Here is a 16,818-nt window from a genome sequence, read left to right as displayed (position 1 = left end):
AGCCTACGTGAGGGAGACTAGAAATTTGAGACTGTATAACAGTCGCAGTCCTTGTCATTTGATGGCAGTGCTGATCCTGCCCCTAGAGTTCTCCTACCGCACTCCCACCCTAAGGTAAAGGAGGAGAGCTCTGAGGCAACTGCTCATTAAAACTGAGGGTCTGAAGAAGGGGAGTCTGGCAGTGTACCTCCGCCCCAGCCCCTGAGAGTTGGCAGAGCCCCAAAGCCCAGGAGCTGGGTGCAGCGAGCGAGTTCCTTGGGAGTCTAACAAGAGTCCCAGGGAGCCTGGGGGCATCGATGAAGGCATTCTTCTTGCCCTGGGAGTATGCAGTGAGTCTTACTTGATGAGCCCATGATGGCAGGGTAAAGAGAAGGGCAGGGAAAGGCTGCCTGAATTTCTCTATCCAGGGTTGAGGATGCATTTATCTTAAAATGTAGGTTTTATTATTATTCATGTAGCTGAGGCCACTAGGTGAGAAGGTAACTGCCATTGAAAAGATAGTTTGTTACTCACAATTCCCAGGAAGAGGAGGCATAGCCTGCCGCAGGGGTCTCCACAGGGAAGCCCCAGGCCAGGCAGCAGGGAGCATAGAGGGGCTGGGGGCAAGAGTTTTTAAGTTTAGTCCCCCATAATCTGCAGGGTATACATTCCAAGACCACCAGTGGATGCCTGAAACAGCAGGTAGTACCAAACCCTTTATATACTGTTTTTTCCTATGTACACATACCTACGATAAAGTTTAATTTATAAATTAGGCACAGTGAGAAATCAATAACAACTAAAAATTAAAAAATTGTAACAGTAAACTGTAATAAAAGTTACATGAATAGGGTCTCTCTCTCAAAATATCTTATTATACTGTGCTCACTGTCTTGTGATGTGGGATGACAAAATGCCTACGTGATGGGAGCCAGCGAGGTGAGTGACGTAAGCACGGGGATGTAGCATTAGGCTGTTACTGACCTTCCTCCCGTTCATCAGAAGGAGGATCATCTGCCTCTGGAAGGCAGTGGACAGCGGGTAAGTGAAACCACAGAAAGGGAAACCTCTCATAAGGCTATTGATCGGTTCATGGGAAGGAGGGCATGAGGCAGGGTAAGTGGGTTTAGGATTGGCTAGTTAGAATAACTTTCTAGGGCTCTCGGGTGCAGGGGCTGCCCTAGTGGCCTGGTGTGTGGCACACTGGCCCTGAATAGGAGAACCCAGTAGAGGAGTCCGGAGGGCTGAGGGCTTGGGAGGGGTTTGTTTGCATATGAAAGGCACACCTGCTGGTGAGTCATTTACTCTCTCTAGGAATTGGCTACCCCTGGGAGAGACAGGGTTCCCGGGTCTGTAAGGCCCCAAGATGCCAAAGAATCAGGACTATAGAAAACAAAAAGGCATGATCAATACAGCATTGGGAAAAAAAAAATCTTTTATGTTTCTTGTTACCACGCAGCTGGGAAGGGAATGTGAGTGGAACCACTTTGACCATCTGCATCACCAATGAATCATTTTTTTGTGTGGAGGGAGGGAGGATAATTTATCAGGAATCACCACAGCCTAGCTCTAAATGATCTGTTTTTAAAATTTTTTTTCAGATTATTCACTTTCTTTCCATCTAGTCTGCATTCACCAAGGCCCTCTCTGGTCAGTGGTCATGTACAGAAGGCTGTGGGTAAAACTGAAACATTTTCAGAGTATCTCGCCTAGCTTTAGTACATCTGCATATCAATAAGCGTTCAGAGGTGGAAACAAGTATGGCTTTAGTGCATTTGCATCTTTCCTCAGGGGTGGAGAAGGTCATCTCCATATCAATGGGTGATTACCTGGGCAACAGAGGGCTTATCTGTACCTGAGAGGTGAGGGGGAAGGCTGGTGTTGTGGCTGCTTGAGCAGGAGAAGAAAGAGGGCCTGGGACTGCAGTTTGTGAGCAATAAATGGTTTTAAACTTTATTTCTCCCTTTGACTGATTTTGGTTTTTAGAGGTATTTTGCCCTGGGATTTCCTTTCCCCGGACTTACAAAGGTGCACAACATTTGGGCTGGTGGGCCTGGAGAGAAACCCGAGCATTAGGTCACTTCCTCCCCTTTGCTGTGTCATTCTGAATGATTTATCAGTGTCATATGATTTCAGTGAGCATCCTTTGCCCATGGGAGAAATATCTTTTCTACATATTCCAGTAAAATCCAGTATCTGAATTTGGTGGGTGGAGAGGGCGACTCTGGGCTGCCCTCGGCCACTGCACATGGGACCACCCGGGTTCCCGGGCACATCCTGATGGCGGTTCTCCAGCCTCACCAGGAGCCGGGCCTGTCACCCCTCCTAACTTAGTGATCCCTCCATCAGAAATACCATTGTTTCATTGTCAGCTGCTGTCAAGTACTGTGCCCCCCACACAATGCTAACTCAGCAATTACTTATCATATTTAATTGGATTGAATATTTTCTAGATGTTTCTTTCAATCCAAAGATTACCCATTCCCCTCAGTGTGGTATGAATTCCCCCTTTCTTTCTGGATGTAGTTTATCCTTCAATAGCGAAAGATCAAAATATCTCCCCTAACCAGAGTGGCCTCAGGAATGCCCAGCCTCCTGACAAGAGAAGCCCTTGACTTACTTTATTTTCTGTTTTAAAGTCAATATATCATTCACAAACCCTGAGCCATACCTGTGTGCTTCAACCAGCATTACCACTATATAATTCCAGAACATTCTTATCACCTCAAAAAGAAACCTTATACCCTTTAGCAGTCACCCCTATCCCCCATCCTCAGCCCCTAGCAACTGCCAATTTGCTTTCTGTCTCTATGGATTGGCCTATTCTGGACTTTTCATATCAGTGAGACTGTACAAATGTGTGGCCTTTTATCCTCAACTCACTTCTAATTTTAATTCAATAATTTAATCACTGATCTAAATAATTCATGATCATTACCTAGTTAATTCATTAATGATCTAAATCAATACCTAAATGATATCAGATTCATCTGATAATCACCAGCAGGTAACAACCACAAAACTAATTTATTTCAAAAAGATTCAAGCCAGATAAACAAGGATCTGTCTAATATTTACAGAGGGAATTAAGTCACAATAATAATTTGGTCTACCCCTCCCTACTCCATAGTCTCAGTTATTCCAACAGATAATCACCTAAAAAGTACCAACAAATATAAATTTATAATAATAATCTATGTGCCATCCCAGCAAGAGTTTCACTTTGGAGATGAAAAGCCCAGTTTCTAGAGTCATAATGCTTTAGCTCAAATCTTGTCACATCTCTACCACTTTCTAGCTATTTGATTTGGGGCTAATTAATTCACCTCTCTGTTCTTCCATTTGCAAAATGATAGCTCCCACTGCATAGGACTTCTATGAAGATTCAATGAGTTCATGCATGTCAAGGACACTGATGAGGGCTTGTCACATGGCAAGCACTCCATAGCTATTACTATAAGAAGAATAGGTTGCTGCGGTAATGTGTTTAGTATTTATGTCCATTCTATTGGCTGTGCTTGTGTATCTTCTATGAGGGACCATCTCTCACAGTTCTTGGGACTGTTTCAGTCTTTAGCAAATTCTATTGTCATATCCAGGACAGAGATTCAAAAGATGTAATAATGTGTAACAGACAGACATTGACCAGTCATAACGGACAGACTCCGCTTTAAAGGAACATCCTAGCATGAACCTTGTAGATGCCAGACTGTGTGAAGGCTTGGGGAGTGGGTCCCAGTGCTGGATGGTGATGGGGACCCACTGAGAAGCATCTGCCTACCAACTTATAGGAAAGTATTTCCATGTTTCACCCACTGGCAAACTGGATGCCAGCCTGGCGTCACAAGTCCCATATAAATCAAGTTCTATCTTACTATCTTAAACCAAAATGAAGTAGGAAGTAAATATAATTATAAAACAGCAAATGTCTTTTACACTCCACCCAGTTCCAGAGAAATTAAAGCCTCATTCCCTTTAGTGAAAAACAAAAATGCAGTGCAGTGCTGTGTTCAGATTTTGTGTATCTATTACATTACCTGGAAAGGGTAAGTGGACCAGAACCGGGGGAAATGGCCCTGAACTAACCAGTCACCTCGGTTGGCTCATCTGTATAGCAGGAGTACTTAGATGAAGTGCTGGTTTAGATACTCTCCACTTCAACTCCTTTCCTTTTGCTTCTGACACAGCTCCAGCCTGCCCTACAGCCCCAGGCTGCAGAGCTTCGCCTGAATCCAAAAAGGTAGGAGTGCTGTGATAAATCCACTGGGTAGCAGAATGCACAGAGTGATTCATTCCCCCTCCCGAAATGGGTGTTGCTGCTATGAATTTTTGTCCAGAATATTTGAGCCAGCAGTAGTTCAGTCTAGACACAAAGTGGCCAACATGCTTTGAACAAATCTGCTTTTAATGTGGGGAGTGCTCTTGTTTCCAGTTATTATTCTGAGTGATTAAACAAACTGCCGAACTTCTACTGTAGCCGTCATCATTTATTATGAGATACTTACTGCGGATTTAATAGCACCCGACTGGAGACGGTATCTTCAGCCTTATGAATCCAAAGGAAAAGCGATGTGTTTTGGCACAAATTGATAGAGTTTCAAGATTCCTGTAATAGATACATACAAAGTCATATTGTTGAATTGAAAGAAATGTGTTTCCAATCAGCAGTATTTACTGGGCTCTAACAACGATGTAATAGTTACCTGTCTATTGCGTGGTAGTCCAAGTTAAAGAAATGTGTTCCTAATAATCAATTGGCCTTTCAAATAATACAAGATAACTGCCATATGAAATCCGAAGCAAGCTACAACCCATATTTTAGATTTGCTCTTGAGTCTCATTCATGAAATCAAGGTACCAGCAAGCCGCCATTGTAAAAAGGGTATTACCATCAAAGGTCTAGAATTTTTATGCATTTCTCTTTACACTTCCTCAGCTTTTCTTTTTTCATTCTCCTTTTCTTTTTCCTTCTACTTAGCATGCATTTCATTACACCTTGTATTATCACTGGCAGAGGTCGAATTCTGCCAATATAACAAGATGGATCCTTCTTCCCTACTGGGGAAAAAAAAAAGTAGCTGAAAAAGTACCTTTAGGTCACTTAATCTGTGCCTGGAGACACAGATGAGCTATCTGAGGGCTGTGGTGACAGGGCTGAGCTCCCCACGGTGACAGTTCCCCTGGGAATGCCTCTCCCTGTAACTTTGCCATGAGAATTTCACATAGCATTGTGCTCTACACCTTAAGCCTCTGCAGCACTGTATGTCAATTATATCTCAAGAAAACTGGGGGAAAAAAGAACTTGAGCCCCTCTTCCTCCTCCAGACCTCTTGAAGGCAACCTGTTTTCCTTCATCACCCCAGATTTTGCCTCTTCCATGCATACATCTGACAAATGTTTCTAAGGTGCCTATCTTATGCCAACTTGCTCCACTAGTGCCATAAAAACAAAAGGCAGAGTGTCTGTTTCAAGGGACTCCCCACCAGAGGGGAAGAGGACCAGGACAGTCCAAGGGACAGCACTGTGCCGTAAGCAAAGGGCACCATCCATTTGAGCACAAGGGGGGGCGATTACCCAATGCAGACCCAGCTGGCTTCATTCTGTAAAAAACACGGTCAGAAGGGTGCAGGATGTGGACCATTCAAATAATGATAATGGTGCTGATGAAACGTTTCTCTCGTACACCCTGTAGTTTATAAAGTTCCTCCCTGCACAATCCTTGGCTTACAGAAGATTCTCCCTCTCACTGTGCACGCATTATCTCTGCTTAGAAGGTTCTTTTCTTAGCTCTCTCATGGCTGTGCCCTATTCACCCAGCACACCTCAGCCCAGAGGCTACCACCTGAGAGGGGTTTTCCTGACTGCTCTCTCAGAGGCCATGTTCCCAATGCCCAGACCCCTATTCTCTCACAGCATGCCTCTTTTTCTCCAACATTATGATCTTGTTGATGCAACCGTTTGCTCTCTGTCTCCTCCTTAAAGACTGCAGGTTGAGTAAGACACTGACGACCACTGCAGCCCTCTCAGGTAGGTGGGGACTGCCTGACCACAGCGGGCGCTTAATTCTCCCAGTTCACAAAGCTCTCAGGCCGCTTAAGCTTCAGAACAACAGCCACCCAGGAGGCCACTGGCTGAGACATTTTTGGTGAGGAAATGCTCTCCTTCTGAGCAAGTATCAAGATGCTTGAAAGGCTGGATCTGCCCCAAGGCATGGAGCTTGGTGCCCATCACAGGTTTGCTCTGCTGCCTGCCCGGCCAGCACTCCCTCTGCAGAGGACACTGAAAGTGCTTGGTCTGGAAGGACCCCTGGGCTTCGTGCTGAACATTGCCTGTTGTCCCCTCCAACTGAACCCTGGCAATATGTGCGACAGCTGTGCCCAGATGTGGCATCTCTGCCTGGCACTAACTGCAGCCCTCTGCACCATGAGAGCCGGGACAGATAACAGGGAGGAAGCGCACGGCAGGAGCTATGCACCCATGAGGCCAAAGCCTCTTAGGAATGAGAGCTCATTAAGAGCATGTGTCTGCGCTCCGTGCCTCTGCCAAGTGTCAACATTCATTAAAGGGCTCAGGGAAGATCAGTTGCAGAACGCAGCGAGTCTGGGCCAGGGTGGGAGTTCCCTCCCGAAGCTCAGGAGGGCTTGGTCAGCAGCTCTGCGGAGATTGACAACTGCGGTTGGACTTGTTAGACCATGAGCTTTGCTCAGGATTTAACCGCTCCAACACGTGCACATTCTGAAAAGCTGGGATCTGCTGAGAATTGAAACATTCCCCCATGGGGCGTTTTAATGCTACCTCCCACCACTCCTGGCCTGACTGTCCCTTTCTTTGTTCCCCTTCTGGAATTCTGAGAGCCCTGTGTTAGGAAATGTTTTCTGCTTAAGGTCAGTGTTTTCTGGAAGAAAACTATTCCAGTAGTAATAATACACTGAATTTGTACAGCGCTTTCAAAGAGGAAGACTATTGGCTTCTGAAGGTCCTTCGCTATACAAACATTGACTCACGTTGGGCTTTCAGCCCTAATTAAAAATTGTGAGATAGTGGCGTTTTGGTTTTGCATGAAGGAAAATAGAGAGTCAGGCAGGTTAAATGTTTTGCCCAAGGTCATATAGCTGATGAGGGGTAGAGGGGGAAACACAGACTTCTATTTTCTCTATTGCAGTGTAGACCTCTTGGCAATTTCCCTCCAAGACAAAGTTTAGAGAGACAGAAATTGAAAAATTGCTTCCTAGTCTGGAAGCAAAACCTGGAACATATTGGAATATAATTGGAAGCAAAATACTCCTTTCTGGTCGAAAAGAAAATAATGGCATATTTACAGATAAACTGTGAGACTAAATGTATCAGCGAACATTCACCTATAAGCAACATGTAAATGCAGCTCACACAATAAGGTGTATGTGGTTTTCAGAGACATTTTAAATATTTCAAAGCATGTCCCTAAGGATGAATTCTTTGCAAATACACACTCAAGTTTCTCTCCTTAATAAAGGACCACAATCTTGTAATTTGATATTTAAAAGGAAGTGACATAATTTTTACAGAGTTTATACTGTTTTACAATGTATTAAAATAATTGATTGATATTTTAAGCTTTTATGAATAGTGATCTCATTTCATTTTATTAAGACACATAAAAACAATTTAATCTGGACTCTACTAATTTCAAATTCATAACCATTCTAAACTTTCACCTTTGGCTAATGGGGAAAGTGTGTAGGCAAATGAAAAATGTAAACCTTAAGTGTTTGATCTACTTAAGAAAGTGTTTTTTTAAATCTCTTCAGAAACGTATGATTTTGTTGTATACACATCTTATTTATTCACTAAGGTCAATCCCCAAGGGTTTCTATGTGGCAACAATTATTGGCTTAAGTATGAAGTATGGTAGTCTCAAATGAAGTAGTTATAATTTATTTTTCTTAAACTTCATTTGGGAAACTTTACTGACTAGGGCTACTAGTCCAGATTAATAAGACTTAATAGAAGTAGAAAAAACAGAGTCTGAAGCTGGACATACATGGTTTGAATTCCAGTGCTGCCATTTTTTAGCTCATTGTCCTAGAACAAATGGCCTACTCCTCATTGGGTTTGTCATCACCTGAGCTGAGACCCTTCCGAGAATAAAAGGGTGTGTTGTTAATAATTACTCTGGAGAAGGAAGCATAATGAGGACTGGCTGGGCCATCCAGACAGGGGTGGGTGGCTACTCTCTCAAATGTGACTCGTCTTTCAAACTTCTAGTTTCTGCTTATTGAGGCTGTTAGTAGACAGTGTTGTATTTCAATTTTTTTGCCATTGCCTTCTACTACAAGGAATCGATTCTCCTTAGCCAGGTCCCGTGATGTCATCTCGAGTCTGTTATATTCAGTTGTAAAAATATTCGTATTAAGGTCATTAAGTCACATGTTCATGTGTAGAGAAGTCCTAAAGTCAAGTTTAAAGCCTTTTATGTAATTCAAAACTCTTCCTGACCCCCGTATCAGGCCTAACCTGTGGTCCTTCGGGACCCGCAGGGGGAAACGTGCACATGCTATTCCAGGTCTCTTTGTTCTTTTAATCTTCCTTCCTCTCCTCAACCCACTGCTTCCAGCTCCACTGGGCTGGGGGAGGGGAGGGGGATAATAGGAAAGAGGTCTTTTTCTAAAGTTTGACTATTACAAGCCATGCTTACAAACATCCTTGTACATGTTTGTGTGCAAATATTGCCTGCTCACCCCAGCTTCTTTCAGCAGCACACCTACCGTGCACTCTACACTTTATCAAAAATCTGTGCCAATTGTGGCTTTAATTTGCAGCCCTTTGGCTAATAGTGATGTTGGGTGGATTTTTACTTGTACTTTTCCTCTGTAGATTACCTATGTTTTTCCTGGATCAAAGCATCTTTCTTGATTTTTTGTAATAATATTTTCTCTCACTGTCCTAAAATCAAAACAATCATAAAAGCCATCCTTATGTCTAGAAATGGTGATGATGAACATTTTATAACAGTTTTTCTGTTTTTAATAAAAGAAAAAAAGCACTGCAGATAAAATTGAAGTATGCGTTATAACCATAGTAACCATGAACTCTAAGTAATATATTATTCATGTGTATGTTTTAAAATTAAACAAATGGTAAAATACTGTACTCATATTCTTTAATTTGCTTCTTAAATGCTTTTTAGATATTTCTACTATATATGTTAAAAAAAGAAATAGATACTCTTTTCAACAGTTTCTCTTCATTGCTATGTAATATTCCACACTTACCCATGATTAGTGAAAACCTGGTAACTGCCAAATAAAATTCTATATAAGGGGTTTCTAAATTTTGACTATTACAAGCCATGCTTACAAACATCCTTGTACATGTTTGTGTGCAAATATTTCCTAAGGGTAATTATGGAAAGTGGAATCTGTGAGCAATAAGATATGTGTGTTTTACTTTTACAAGCTTCTGACAAAATGCCTTTCATGTTAATTACAAGACTTGATACCATTGCCAGCAAGCTATTGTACAACCCATTTCTTTACATTCTTACTAGTAGTCATAGTGCCAAACATTTACATGTTTCTCAATTTGATGAGTGAGATATAAACTTTTATTTTTATCAAAATGTATTTTAAATTGAAATAGTTCTAAATTTAATTTTTAGTTGTCTGATTTTGTTTCTGCCTCATTGTCCATTATTTAATGAGTATCATATGTCAACAATGTTTGTTATGCTTAATGGGCAATTCTGTTTCTTCATTTGCAAATTTCCTATTTGTACTCTGCCCATTTTTCTTTTAGTAATTGTTACTTGTTCTTACTTGTGTTTTATAATAGTTTTAACTTGTGTTTTAATAGATGCACATTTACTGATGACATCAGCCTTGACTTTGCTCCAGCTGACGTTTTATGCTCAAGTTTTCTTGCAGTGTGTTGAACACTAGAAATGTCAGCTTTTTCTGCTGTTACATATCAGCCTTTTCCTCTGTGATTTTCCTAGTGATTTTATACTTATTCTATTTAGGTGCATGAATAGAGGTGAATATGGCTACTGAGCTTCTTCAAATGAAGAGGGAATTTTACATATAGTATAAGCACACAGTGTATAGCTTTAATATTGTTAAATGGAGTAACAGTCAAAATTCTATGAGAAAGGTAATGCTTAAAGTGAGAAGAAAAAAGTATTACCTGAGTTTTTAATAGCATATGTAATTTTGTTTTGTTAAGGTAAGACAGCTTTCCATGATCATAGCGACTCACCTACTTAATCCTTTTCAGGTATCAGGATAGTCCCCAGTGAATAAACTCCAAATCCATGCTTACTTGATGATTATTTCTGGACTTCATGTTGAAAATTATAAAATATTTCTGGAGCATTCTTTGGTAACACGGTGGCTTTGAGTACCATATTCCATTTAGTGTAGAGGTGACAGCAAAGTAAGTTTACTCCAGGAGTAATCTGACCTGAGCACAACATAAAGAGGAGGGAAATTATCATGTAGTTAAACAGCAAACATAAACATAATTAGCCTCTTCCAACAACTGACACTTGAAGTTCCTGGGTTAGCGAAGTGAACCTTCTTGATATTGCACAGAGACATTCTCTGACTGACATTTCCTGTGTGTAAATTCTGCGGCATTTGTAATTGTCGGAATTGATTATTTAAGAGTCGGCCGGATGCTGAGGTTTTCTGGACCTGGCATGTGTCTGAGTCACAGGCTCCCAGAGCATTACCTTCATGCAGCATATGTTGCTCTTCTGTGTTCCAGGATTACATACCTGGAAAGAGACTTAAAATTCACGGAACAGATTAGCATGAGGTGGTACCTGGTATGGAGAAAGTGCTAATTGGCTACGGGGCTCTCTATAGACAAAAATTAAAAGTAGATTATGTGCTTTCTAGTGACTGGCTTAAAAACAATAAGGAAACAAAAGTTCTGATCCACAGTTACTAAGCATTAAAATGGCTCCAAATTCAAGTCATTGAAGCTACCCATATTAGAGGCAGTTTGTGATTCCTCAGTTGATAACAAGCTTAAAACTCATCAGGAATCCTCAAAGCTAAGCCAGAATACCTACCACTAATCATCTTTAGGGCTTCAGGTTCAAATATCTTCTGCCATATTTGGGGCAACCTCTTTACCTGATTTCCACTGCTTCTTTGAATGAAAATGATTTTATCCACTTTCCCTGTGGGTGTTGAAATAATATAATCACTTTGCTTCATGGAGAACTTCCTTTTGTATTTGTCAGCAGTGGCCCGCCTAATCCCAGACATGGATGGGGCGCAGCACTTTTGAAGCATAGATCTGTGTGTTGTGTGCTCAGCTGTGGACTAAGTGTTTTTAGTGCAGTTTGCTATGTAATCCTCAGGACAGCCCTGCAAGTTTGATGTTATGGTCCACAGCTTTTACAGAGCAGGCTGCTGAGATGCATGCAGTTTGTATATGTGCAGGATTCAAACCCGTGTTTATTGAACAATAAACCACTTCTCTTTTTATTGTTCCAATCTTCTTGTACCTGCTCAATGCTCTCATTAAAAAAAAAATAACTGGGTGATCTTGGCCATAGCACATTATCTTTCTTGATCTACTTCATGGTACGTAACATGAGAGATGTGGATTAAGTCACCATAAGCATTCTTTCAGTTCCATGAGACTTCCAATTTTATAAAAGAGGAATAGAAATGTTAAGATTTCCAGATCAGTGATTGATACTGAGATGTGAACTGCTGTCGAAATGAAACAAAGCCTTCAAAAAGTACATTTGGGTGTAATTTCCCTTCATAGTAAATACAAACTTTCCTAAACTTTTTAAATTTTGTCAAAAACAAAATTACTGGAGCAGTCACAGTGCAATTTTCACTTCTGGTAGTAGCAATGATTTTCTAAAATTTATGTTTATAATCCAGTCAATCTTGTTTTTCCTTCAAATGTTTGTTTTATTTTATGGTATATTAAAATCAAAATACCAACTAATAAACTGGCATTTCAATGTCAACAAAATTTCTAGAAACATCTGGGAATTAACTTAATGAGAAATCTGTGGGCTCTATAACTATGGATAGAAATAAAACTTGAATAAATAAATGGATCTATTTCCTTGGAAGAAAAGCTTTACTGTAGAAAAGTGGCAGACTTTCTTTAAATTAACATACATTTAATGACATGTCAAAAAAAATTCAATGTCGTTTTTTGGGAAACTTCATACAGTGATTTTAATATTTACTTGATGGAAGAAAGTCATAAGAAAAGCCAAATTTTTTAGGAAAAATGAAAGCAAATGTGGTTATGGAATGATTCTTGTCAGATTTCCAGTTGCATTATAAATTTTGATGAAAAAAGTGGAAAATTTACATTCTAGCTTATCCAACATATCAACTTAGCCCTATAAAAATTCAAATGGGATTTCAAGATGTCCAGTCATGGGTCATGGGTTGTTTAGAACAGTAAAGATGAGATGACACCCTCTTCAGACTAAGGGCAGAGGCAGGGTTGTGATTTATTAGCTGCCTCATCCCAACACAAACATTAGGTACAGTGTTAGGCAGGGAGGTGTTGTGTTTAGGATGGAATTCAGTTGTTAGCATATAGCCCTGACAGAAACGAAGCTCTGCTGCAAAATATTCCTGGATTTCTTATTCCAGATCACCTGTCATCCCCTAGAATATAGCTCTCGTCCTTCTCATTGAAGACGGCAGCATCTACACACTAGGCAACAAGATGCAGGAAGAGATGAAGAAGAGGAAGGAGACAAACATCTTGGAAGGAAAGTTCCTGTCACCTTCTTATAGTGCATGGAGCAAAACTGAGTCACATGTTACACCTAGCTGCCAGGGAAGACTGGGAATTTTGCCTTATTCTCAGGACGCTGGTGCTGGGCAAAAACTCTACTACCCTGGAAGGAATGGAAACTAGGAGACAACTAAACACAAAGAACTGAAGGGAGGAGATGTGTGCAGATATGATCATTTGGATTTTGGAACATCTTTGTAGCATTTCTGGAATACACAGAGATAGGAATACTTCTTGGTTCTTCTGGCATGAGTAAAGTCCTGAAAATCTCCTAACATCCTGCCAGCCAGAGTCATAGCCTCCTAGAGTGTTAATGTATGCTATTCCAGAACCTAAATAACTATAGAAAAAAGAGGTTCTTATTTTATAAAATGAAAAAAAATGAAGCCATAGAACTGTGATGTATAGAATATCTTAATCTGTTTTAAAGCTTAAAAGTTTGATAATATTGTTTGGAATAATAACCGATGTAAAGTGAGAAATTCCAAAAATAAATAACTATTTTTCTGAGTCATTATGTATCTAATGTTTGCATAGCCTTTCACCATAATTCACTTTACCAATACCCTGTTCTTGGATGACCACATATGTTTGGTTGCGTTACAGTAGGTAAAGCATACCTGGCTCAACCTGATTTAAGGAAGACAAGGATGCCTCCTGTTATCAAAATCAAACATACAACTGCCCAACTCCTGCAGGCTTTAGCTTAAGCTTCTTGCTCTGCTTTCCCAATGTCAGTTGTCCTGGAAAACCGTTAATCCCAATTGCTCACTTCACTTTGAAGGATGTTTTTTCCCTTTTCCCTTTAATCAGTGCAACCAAAGGAAACCACAAGTAGCCTTGACTCTCAGGCATCAAAAGCTGTCCCCCCAGGTCTGTGACAAGTTGTACTGAATGTGTACAATAGGGGATGCAGATCGACGCACTGGCAGGTCTGGTGCCCAGATGGCCTAAGCAATCTTGTTTTGTTTTTCAATTGAGCCAACACACAACAATCAGGGTATTTCACATAAACATCTAGTGTTCTGGATTTTCTTAAAACATTGAAGATGTGACCATCCGTGGACACCGCCCCTATCCACACCCATGACTAAGGAGCTGAGCTTGGACCGCTCCCTCTACAACATGCGCTCTAGCGCCACCCAGAGGCCATCGCTCTGTATTACCACCTCCATTCTGAGACCTAGTGTCAACTGCAATTTTAAGCTCACACTGAGCGTTGCTCGTCTCGCTAACGGGAAACCCTTCTCTTGACCATATCTCTATCAAAATTGAGGAAGTGAGAGAGAAACGAAGCGGGTCACATGCTTAAAGAAAAATGTGAGTAATCAATCCAAGATCAACAGAATGGGTATTCCAAGAATTTTAAGTCCAAGATTCTTAAATCATGCCATGCCACATCAGCAACCTTAAGCTATTACTTAAGTGGGGTCCATTCCAGTAACTTCACTGACAATTTTCTCATCAAGAGACCAATGGTCTCCTTCTAGCAGCTTCCAGTTCCTTAACCTCCCTTGCACTTTCTGGGCCTCTTATCCACATTGACATCCCTAATGCTGTCGTGAGACTTGGTTGCTTTTGGATTCTAGGACCACATGCACTGGAGATTTTCCCATCCTCAAATGCAAATGACTTCCTTGTTTCTTTACTTTTTTCTCTGTATTTATAGTTACACTCTAACTTTTGTCCTGTGGAGAATTCACTGGTATTTTTGGCTTTTGTTAGCCCACATATATTTTTGGGGTTTATTTATCTTATAACTGAAAGTTTGTATGTTTTGATCACTTTCACCCTAGCACCCTCCCCTACCATCTCTGGCAAACTACCAATATGCATGTCTGTATCTCTCATTCATTTTCTTTTTTTTTAAGAGTCCAAGTGTGAGATCGTACTTATGACAAAGCATGTGAATTTCTCTGTGTGCCTTACTTTGCTTGGCATAATGCCCTGAAGGTCCATCCATGTGGTCACAAATGGAAAGATTTCCTTCTTCTTTATGATGGCTGAATAATATTCCATTGGATAGCTATGCATTTCTTATGCCTCCAACAGATATCTTCATGAAACCTTTTAAAAAGTACTCCACCTACAATTAGCCCATTGACCACAACTTCCCAACAACTGCTAATGTTGATACTATTATTACTATTCCCATTTTGGGAATAAACTCCAGAAAAGTCAATATGTACTTGCTCATGAATGATCAGAAATTAATTTAGGTTCCAGTTTAGTCGCTGAATGTCGTTGGTGCTGGGTAGATGGCAGCTGACAGAGGTGGTTGAGACAATGAATTAATAGCAGGAACTCCATGTGGTGATGGAGACAGAGAGTTTAACTCAAGAACCAGCTCTGTCACTTAATAGTTCCATGACTTTATTAGCTATATTAAATAATTGCTCTGACTTATTTCCTTATCCTTAAAATGAACAGTATAATAATAACTAAATTACTTGAAGCTAAGGTCTGGAACACACTTCATGTAGGCATGAAGAGGTATGTGAGCGTCTCTACTCATGTCCTTGTTTCTCCTGCCCACACCTTGGGAATTTTCTGCCTTCCCTTCTACACCCTCTAACCCCCATGTGGCCTTGACCTGACCTAGATGTGACAGAGCACCTGCAGGCTACGTGACACTTACAGTTTCTGCCTGTCCTGTCCTCCTCTCCCCTAGCCAGTGACTTCCCTCTGTGAAGGAGTTACCTGTCTACGTCAGTGTCTAACACTTTTGACATGCAACCCATCCCCACAGAGACTCCCTTGGGTACTGAAATTAGTTTCTCATTATACCTGATTTCACTGATTCTGGTGGTGATGAGAATTTTCACACAGGAGGCCTTTAAACTCAACCTTTTGTTTGGGGGGAGGGGCTTGTCTAGAAGCCTTTTCTTGAAACTGCACATGGATAACAATATATGGTTTTTACATAAATTGCACATTTGTTGGAGGTCATTTGGAAAAAGAACTGCTTCCAAGCAACTGTGAAGCATCAGCCACTCTCCTGTTTCTGGGGGAGGAGGAGAGCCCTGCAGCTGGGTTGTTTTCCCCAATTCTGACCCTAGTTGTCTACCTTCTTACCTTCTCACACATCCCTTGACTGAAGGATCCAGATACCTACTCTCTCTCTCCTGAGATGGGACATGTTCTTCTAGAAACTATTCTATTCCTCCATCTAGGGTCATCCATCTGTTGATAAAATGATCACCTGTCAGCTGCACCAGCTCTTAGCTCTCTGTCACTTAATAGGTCAAGTCATTCATTAAATTCAGAGGCGTCATCTCTTATAATTCTTTTTGTCCATGGGATCAGTAATGACAAACCTTCTTTCATTCTCATATGGTAATATCAGAATTTCACTGTGCTATTGTTAACTTGTGTCTGCTTTTTTTACCCTTGGTTAGCAGGGTTAGAGGTTTATCAGTTGTACGGATCTTTTCAAAGAACTAGATTTCGATTTCATTATCTTTATTGTTTTCCTGTTTCAATTTTATTGATCATTGATCTAATTTTAATATCTCACCCATTCTGCTTATTTTTTTGGTCTACATTGCTCTTCTCCCTAGTTTGCTGAGGTGGAAGCTTAGATGATTGATTTTGTAACTTCCTTCTTTTCTAGTGCAGGCATTTAAAGCTACACATGTTCCTCAAAGCACTGCTTTGGTTGTCACACAAATTTTAGTAAGTTCTTTCTTCATTTGGTTCAAAATGTTTTTAAAAATTTAATTTGGGATTTCTTTTCCATGTGTTATTTAGAAGTGTGTTGTTTAATCTACCATAATTTGAGGATTTTCCCACTCTCTGTTCTGATTCAACTGCATCATGATCTGAGAGCACACTTGGCATGATTTCTACTTTAAATATGTTAAGATTTGTTTTATATGTCAGAATTTTGTCCATTTTCATGAATGCTCTGTGTGAGCCACAGAAGAATGTGCAGATTGCTGATGTTAGATTGTATATTCTAAAATGTCAATTAGAACAATTTGATTGATAGTGCTTTCAAGTCAGCTGTATCTTCAACTGATTTTTCTGCCTGACTGATCTATCATTACTGATAGAAGAGTGTTAAGGTCT

General features: G+C 40.6%; 1 long non-coding RNA gene across 1 annotated transcript; it reads right to left on the bottom strand.

Moving 5' to 3' along the window:
• Positions 1–299: 299 nt before the first annotated feature.
• LOC130683433 (uncharacterized) lies at positions 300–10,402 on the bottom strand. Its single transcript, XR_008997152.1, has 3 exons — positions 10,213–10,402; positions 4,485–4,585; positions 300–596 (listed from the first exon to the last, which is right to left on the bottom strand). It is a non-coding gene; the product is annotated as an uncharacterized LOC130683433 (long non-coding RNA).
• Positions 10,403–16,818: the final 6,416 nt, after the last annotated feature.

The sequence above is a fragment of the Manis pentadactyla genome, chromosome 4 (genome assembly GCF_030020395.1).
Source record: "Manis pentadactyla isolate mManPen7 chromosome 4, mManPen7.hap1, whole genome shotgun sequence".
Lineage (NCBI taxonomy): Eukaryota > Metazoa > Chordata > Mammalia > Pholidota > Manidae > Manis > Manis pentadactyla.
The sequence above is the reverse complement of the archived record's forward strand: the minus strand, read 5'-3'. Positions and strand labels throughout refer to the sequence as shown.